The following is an 8457-nucleotide window of genomic DNA, read 5'->3' as shown; positions in this document are numbered from 1 at the left end:
TTTTGATGACAAAATTCATAAAAACTGTGACCAATGTTCACAAAGCTCTGTGAATTGCTGATGAATGTAAGTTAATAAAATTAAACCAATTCTTGAATATGATGTTTCACTAAACATTTTTATGACCTAGTTGGTAAAAGAAATGTTGATTGTTTAAGAAATATTGAATAAGTAGGAATATTAAATAGTATTTTAAGAGCTAAGAAATTCTTTGGTGAAATTCCCATTAATTCAGTAGAAGTCAAGAGAAGACTCAGCACCAAAAACTAAAACTAAATTGTTGATGCTAAGAGAAATGGACTGATTAAGACAGAAAACCACCACCAAATATCAACCTAATGTGGAAGTTGTTGAAAGAGTTTCATATGGGGTCCCTGGATGGTTCAGCCGGTTCAAGGTCTGCCTTCAGCTCAGATCATGATCCGGGGGTCCAGGGATTGAGTCCTGCATCAGCTCCCCACTCAGTGGGGAGTCTCTCCTCCCTTTACCCCTCCCCCTTGCTCGTGCTCTCTTCCTTTCACACTTACTCTTTCCCTGCTCATGCTCTCTTTCTCAAATAAATGAATAAATAAATAAATACATAAATAGTTTCCTGTGATTCCCTAAGTTGAATTATGGTTCAGGCAAGGGTATCATCTGGCAGGTAGCCATAAGAAAAAAAAAAAAAAAGAAACTACTGCAAAGACTTCTAAAAAGGAACACATGATCTAGGAACAACTGAAACGATTTGATGATTTATTTTTATAGTAATTTACATTTCTTGATAAGCCATTGTGATTTACGGTATCCACATAATTCAGTTTATTTAGATATAAAATAGAAAAGTATATCTGCTGATCTAATTTGCATATGATTTACATGATCATTCTCGCTGTTAAATATTTTCAGATGCAGCTGCACGGGAAGCTCATTTCATTGAGAGACTGGGGCTGAGTTTTAATTGATAAGTTGGGAGAGAGGCTTCAGCTACACACTGTACATGAATTGGAGCAAAAGCATATGAAAGACCTGGTGTGGGCAGGAGAACTTCCTTTGTTTCATTCAACAAATATTTACAGGAGATCTACTATGTGCCAGATGCTGTTTGTTTTAACTGTGAGGGATATTCAGGGAGCTAAGAAGATAAAGATTCTGTTTTTCATGGACCTTACACCAAGGCAGAAGACATAATCAAATACAGAGTGACTTTTTAAAAATAGAAAATTTGGCTTTTGAAGGTTATACAACTCTCTGCCACCAGGGGGCGCCATTCACTGTCGACCAGATGGACGCAACTGGAGAAAGCGTTTAATGGGTTGGTGTTTGCTAAGTTTGTTTTAAGAAGACAGGCAAAAGTTATTTTGTGTGTCATGAACAAGGGGCCACTTGTGTAGGGACCATGTGTATCTGAGGAAGCCAAAAATCAGGTTTGTGTCACGCTTTCTGCTCCATATGTGTTTCACGTAAAGAAAATGCATCAAAAGTAATTAATTTTGCATATAATTATGTAATAAAAGTTAGGTGTAGTTCACTTTAATTTTTCAAATAAATGTGCATGATGTAGCACTAGAGATTGAAAGATGAATATGTCAAAACTTTAAAAAGGGGGATGCCTGGGTGGCTCAGTGGTTGAACATCTGCCTTTGGCCCAGGGTGTGATCCTGGAGTCCCAGGATCGAGTCCCACATCAGGCTCCCTGTGTGGAGCCTACTTCTCCCTCTGCCTATGTCTCTCTCTCTCTCTGTCTCTCATGAATAAATAAATAAAATCCTATAAAAGAAAATCTCTAAAAAGGACTGAGACCCACAAAACCAGGGGGTGTCCATTCTGTCCTGTTACTACCTCTCCGTGTCTGAGCTTCTCATCCTGGAAAATAGGAATAACAGCCTGTACTTTCCTTCCCTTGCCTTCAAAAGCCTGGGCAGAAATAAAGGGAATGGTGCTTATCACAAGAGTGTCTCTCTCTACGCCACCTCCTTTCTGAGAGGGATGTTTGCGATTCGAGGTATATGTGATGATATGTAAAAGATGTGCCTTGAAAATTTGTAGGGGAAGATGTAAGGAGACTCGGGGACTGTTTCCTTGGTGTCTCAGATTTGGCAGTGTTGTTAACACACGACCCCAAATGTGATGTTAATCAGCAATTCTTAAGTAGCTTGAGGATGTCAGGCTTGAGGCTTAGAGCCCAGTACAGAACAGCACTGTGTTCTGGATTCTGATTTAAATGACTCTTTCGTTTTGTGGCCACCACTGCTCTGTGCTTGTAGATCCTGCCTCCATTCGGATTTGGAAAACACCATGGTACTTCTTGGAAAACAGGAAATCTGGACGTGGACCCTTCTCTTCTCCACTCTGTTAGTCACTGGCAGTGAGCTCTTGGGATTTCGGGAGGAAGTAATAGTCGGTGTTAGGACCACACACGGGAGAAAACAGGCCTACGCTGGTCAGGAGGGTCCGGGGCTGACTTTTGAGCTTCTGGAAGGCAAAGACCGTGTTTTACTCCTTGCTGAATGCCCAGCTTCCAACGATGCCTCACCCGCAGAAGATTCGTTGAACTGAAATACTAAGTAAAGCCTAGTTAAACACCACGAGCAGTTACCGTCACTCCCTTCTTTGAGAAATACACGTGGCAGGAAATACATGAGCGAGAAAGCGAATGTCACATCACAGCTGTACCTCTTAGATCTGTTATCGGTCTGTTGATTGACATGTTATCCCTCCTGGTGATTGTAATTACGTGACAACCCAAGTTATTTTTCCCAAGGACAAAATGATAGGGGATGTGAGAGAATTTGGAAAACAAAGTTCCTTGGCACTTTGGACTTGAACCTGGGGTCTGTTGCTGTTAGTGTGACCCCGGGAAAGTCACTAAGTTCTCGGAGCCTCCGTCTCCTTTTCTGTAGTAATGGAGGTGACGGTATCTGAGCAAGAGTAGATGAGAGGATCGAATAAGAAGTGCATGTGAAGGCGTCTGGCTGCAGACCATCAGACCCAACGTGGCTATGAAAGACCCATGGTGACGGTGATTGTAACTGTGTGCAGACACCGCCAACAGTGGTACAGAGGAAAGGTCAGCAGAGCCCACAGATGACCGCAGACAGGGTCCTGTCCCTTGTGCCCTCAGCTATACCTGAGACCAAGGCGGGGGAGAGGATTTCAGAGAATCTCACTTGCTTTACATCTCCTTTCTTCTAGCCTCTGCCTCTAGGACTCCATAAAGTGGTGGTTTTCCTTTTCATATGTTACTTACTAGTGTTTTTAAAACCTCCTTTTTGGGGCACTTGGGTGGCTCAGTGGTTGAGCATCTGTCTTTGGCTCAGGTTGTGATCCGGGTCCTGGGACTGAGTCTGGCATCCTGCTCCCCGCAGGGAGCCTACTTATCCCTCTGTCTATGTCTATGCCTCTCTCTCTCTCAATGTGTATCTCTCATGAATAAAAAAATAAAGAAAAAAATTAAACCTCTTTCCCCCCCAGACTGCTTAGGGATTTGTTTTCTATTTTGAATTAACTTTATTGAGTTATAATTTACTGAGGTATAATTTATTATGCAACCACACCCCATTTCGATGAAGTTGAACAAATTTATACATTCATACAACTACATCCAAGATACAGGATATTCCTATTACCCCCAAAGTACCCCACATCTCATCCACAGTTAATCCCTGCCTCTGCCCCAGGTAACCACTGATCTGCTTTCTGTCACCATAAATTGAATTTGTCTTGTAAATGAAATTATACAGCATGTACTCTTTTGTGTTTTGCTTCTTTTGCTCAGCATAGTGTTTTGTGTTGTTGGTTTTTTAAAAGATTTTATTTATTTATTCAGGAGAGACACAGAGAGAGAGGCAGGCTCCATGCAGGAAGCCCGATGTGGGACTCAATCCCAGAACTTCAGGATCACGCCCTAAGCCAATGGCAGATGCTTAACCACTGAGCCACCCAGGCATCCCATCAGCATCGTGTTTTTGAGATTCATTTATGCTACGGTTTAGCATATTTCTTTTATTGCTAAGTAGTATTCTATTATATACCACATTATTTTTTAAAAAGAGATAAAGAGCCCACGTTCCAGCAGAGGGTAGAGGAGGAGAGGGAGAGGGAGATAGAGAATCTCAAGCAGGATCCATGCCCAGCACAGAGCCTGATGTGGCACTTGATCTCATGATCCTGAGATCATAACCTGATCCAAAACCAAGAGTTGGATGCTTAACCGACTAAGCCATCTGAATGCCCACCACCATTTTTTATCCATTCATTTACTAAAGGACATTTTACATAGTTTCTTTTTTTTTTTTTTACTATTATGAATAAAGATGCTATGAGCATTCATGTATGAATGAGTCTTTGTGTCAACATCTGTTTTCATATCTCTTGGGCATATCTCTAGGAGTAGAATTGCTGGGTAGTGAGGTAAGTATATGTTCAACCATGTAAGAGATTCCCAAAATGTTGGCTGTACCATTTACAGTTCCACCTGCAGTGTATGAGAATTTGTTCCACATCACTAATACTTGGTATTGTCTTAGTATTGGTCTTTTTAATTTCAGTCACTCCCATGGGTGTACAATGGTATACCATTGTTTTTCCTTGTAATTTCCGTGATGGCTAATGATGTTGAACATCTTTTCATGTGCTTATGGGCCATTTGTGTATCTTTCTCTGTGAAGGGTTGGTTTGGCCTCACTCGCCTCCAATGGCCTGCCTCACTGCCAGCACATTCTGCCACGGTCCCAAAGAAATGCTTCAATTACCCACAGTCCTTTGCCAGTGGCCAGAGTACTGGCTCCTCATCTCACTCAGGCCTATGCCAAAGATGTAAAATTTGGTGCAGATGCCCAAGCCTTAATGCTTCAAGGTGTAGACCTTTTAGCCAATGCTGTAGCCGTTACTATGGGGCCAAAAGGAAGAACAGTGATTATTGAACAGAGTTGGGGAGGTCCCAAAGTAACAAAAGAAGGTGTGACTGTAACAAAGTCAATTGACTTAAAAGACAAATATAAAAATATTAGCACTAAACTTGTTCAAATTGTGGCCAATAACACCAATGTAGAGGTTGGGGGTGGCACCACTACTGCTACTGTCTCAGCACACTCTATTGCCAAGGAAGGCTTTGAGAAGATTAGCAAAGGTGCTAATCCTGTGGAGAAATCAGGAGAGGTGTGATGTTAGCTGTTGATGCTGTAATCGCCGAACTTAAGAAGCAGTCTAAACCCGTGACAAGCCCTGAAGAAAATTGCTCAGGTTGCTCTGATTTCTGCAAATGGAGACAAAGAAATTGGCAACATCATTTCTGATGCAATGGAAAAGGTTGGAAGAAAGGGTGTCATCACAGTAAAGAATGGAAAAACACTGAATTAGAAATTATTGAAGACATGAAGTTTGATCGAGGTTATATTTCTCTATACTTTATTAATACATCGAGAGGTCAGAAATGTGAATTCCAAAATGCCTATGTTCTATTGAGTGAAAAGAAAATTCCTAGTGTCCAGTTCTTTGTACCTGCTCTTGAAATTGCCAATGCTCACCATAAGTCCTTGATCATAATTGCTGAAGATGTTGATGGAGAAACTCTGAGTACACTCGTTTTAAAAAGGCTAAAATTTGGTCTTCAGGTTGTGGCAGTCAAAGCTCCAGATTTTCGTGACAATAGAAAGAACCAAGTTAAAGACACGGCTATTGCTACTGGTGGTGCAGTGTTTGGGGAAGAAGGATTGACTCTAAATCTCGAAGATGTTCACGACTTAAGAAAAGTTGGAGAGGTCATTGTGACCAAAGATGAAGCCATGCTTTTAAAAGGAAGAGGTGACAAGGCTCAAATTGAAAAATGTATTTAAGAAATCATTGAACAGTTAGATATTCCAACTAGTGAATATGAAAAAGGAAAAGCTGAATGAACGTCTTGCAAAACTCTCAGATGGAGTAGCTGTATTGAAGGTTGATGGGACAAATGATGTTGAAGTGAATGAAAAGAAAGACAGAGTTAGAGATGCCCTCAATGCCACAGGAGCTGCTCTTGCAAAAGGCATTGTTTGTTCTAGAAGGCGGATGTCCTGCTTTGGTGCATTCCAGCCTTGATTTCAATAACTCCAGCTAATGACCATCAGAGAATTGGTATCGAAATTATTAAGAGAACACTCAAAATTCCTGCAATGACCATTGCTAAGAATGCAGGTATTGAAGGATCACTGATAGTTGAGAAAATCATGCAGAGTTCTTCCAAAGTTGGTTACAATGCTATGCTTGGAGATTTTGTGAATATAGTGGAAAAAGGAATCATTGATCCAACTAAGGTTGTAAGAACTGCTTTATTGGATGTTGCTGGAGTGGCCTCTCTGTTAACTACAGCAGGAGGTGTAGTCGCCGAAATTCCTAAATAAGAGAAGGACCCGGGAATGGGTGGAATGGGTGGAATGGGAGGTGGTATGGGAGGCGGCATGTTCTGATTCCTAGAATAGGGCTTTACCATTCTTAATGAATTGAGAAGAAGCTCAAGGCTGTGCTCCTCAACCATAACTTCAGAGAAGTCAGTTGAAGGAAATGACTAAAGAAAACGCTGGCTGGTATTTAAGAAAATCGCTATAACCATCAGTTACTGTTTCAGTTGACAACATATAATGGTTTACTGCTGTCATTGTCCATGCCTACAGAGAATTTATTTTGTATTTTTGAATAAAAAGATATTTGTCTCTGTGTGACTATCATAAAAAAAAAAAAAAGATATTTGTACGTTCCTGATAACTGAGTACAAGAGCCATGCACCAATGTACTGCTTTCAATTTAAATCGCATTTTTACTACTATTCTGTTAAAATCAGGATTTTAGTGTTTGCTATCACCAGATGAAAAGAAGCAGCCTTTCTGTAGAGAGTAAGAATAATTGTGTACAAAGTAGAAAAATATACAATTATGTGACAACCTTTGTGTAATAAAAATTTGTTTAAAGATAAAAAAAGAGTATGTTTGATTTTTTTTGCCCATTGAAAAAATTAGGTTGCCTTTTTTCTTTTTTAAAATTGTGTTTATTAAAAAATAATAAAATTGTATTTATTTATTTGATATTTATAGAGAGAGCACAAGCAGGGGGAGCAGGAGAGGGAGAGGGAGAAGCAGGTTTCCCACTGATCAGTGAGCCTGATATGGGGCTCCATCGGAGGACCCTGGGATCATGCCCTGAGCCGAAGGCAGATGCTTAACTGACTGAGCCACCCAGGCACCCCTAGGTTGTATTTTTATTATTGAATTGTAAGAGGTCTTTATAGTTTCTGGATACCAGTTCTTTATCAGACACATATATTAAGAATATTTTCTCCCAGTCTGTGGTTTATAATATCTTTCAAAGAGCAAAAGTTTTTTTTTTTAAAGATATTATTTATTTATTCATAAGAGAGAGAGAGAGAGAGAGAGAGAGAGAGAGAGAGACAGGCAGAGACACAGGCAGAGGGAGAAGCAGGCTCCATGCAGGGAGCCCGACGCAGGACCCAATCCTGGGTCTCCAGGATCACGCCCTGGGCTGAAGGGAGCGCTAAATGAGCCACCAGGGCTGCCCAAAGAGCAAAAGTTTTAAATTTTGATGAAGTCCAGCTAGTTTTTTTTTTTTCTTGGTTTGTGCATTTGGTGGTGTTTTTCTAAAATATTTTGGCTTCCCCGAAGGTCATAAATATTTTCTTCTATGTTTTCTTTCAGAAGTGTTACGATTTTAGTGTTTATATTAGGTCTATGATTCACTTCAAGTTAATTTTTATATATGTGGTGAAGCCTAGGGTTCACTGTTTTTCTCTATGAATAATGAGTGTCCAGTTCTTTAGCACAATTTATTGAGAAGGTTATACTTTCCCCCACTGAGTTGGCAAGTTGTTGAAAATCAATTAAACATATACATGGAGGGGGTCTGTTTCTGTACTCTGCCTTCCATCCGTTAATCTGTATGTCTGTCCTTACACTGATACTACACCGTCTTATTTAATGTCCCTGCACAATGCCTTGAAATCACATAGCGAGGGCCTCTAACTTTGTACTTCTTTCCAAGTGTATTTTGGCACTTTACAATTCCATGTACTTATTTTTAGAGATTTTATTTACTTATTCATGAGGGACCCAGAGAGAGGCAGAGACATAGGCAGAGGGAGAAGCAGGTTCCCTGCAGGGATCCTGATGCAGGACTTGGTCCCAGGACCGGGATAAATGACCTGACCCAAAGATGGATGCTCTGAGCCACCCAGGCGTCCCTCATGTAAATTTTAGAATCAACTTGTCAATTTCCAAGAGAGATGCTTGCTGGAATTATTTTTTTCCTTGCTGGAATTTTGTTTGGAGTTGTATCACATCTATAGATGAGTTAGGGAGACTGAGTTTTCTAATCTATTAAAACGGTATATTTGTCCATTTATTTTCACCCTCTTTGGTTTCTCTCAACAATGTCTTATGTGTCTCAGTTATAAATCTTAGCTATATTTTTTAAATTTATCCCTAATTACTC

General features: G+C 40.3%; 1 pseudogene; it reads left to right on the top strand.

Moving 5' to 3' along the window:
* The first annotated feature begins 4720 nt into the window (after nucleotides 1–4720).
* On the top strand, nucleotides 4721–6458 carry LOC144296493 (60 kDa heat shock protein, mitochondrial pseudogene; annotated as a pseudogene).
* Nucleotides 6459–8457: the final 1999 nt, after the last annotated feature.

The sequence above is a fragment of the Canis aureus genome, chromosome 24 (assembly GCF_053574225.1).
Source record: "Canis aureus isolate CA01 chromosome 24, VMU_Caureus_v.1.0, whole genome shotgun sequence".
Lineage (NCBI taxonomy): Eukaryota > Metazoa > Chordata > Mammalia > Carnivora > Canidae > Canis > Canis aureus.
Note: the sequence above shows the minus strand (reverse complement) of the source record. Positions and strands in the feature narration are given on the sequence as shown.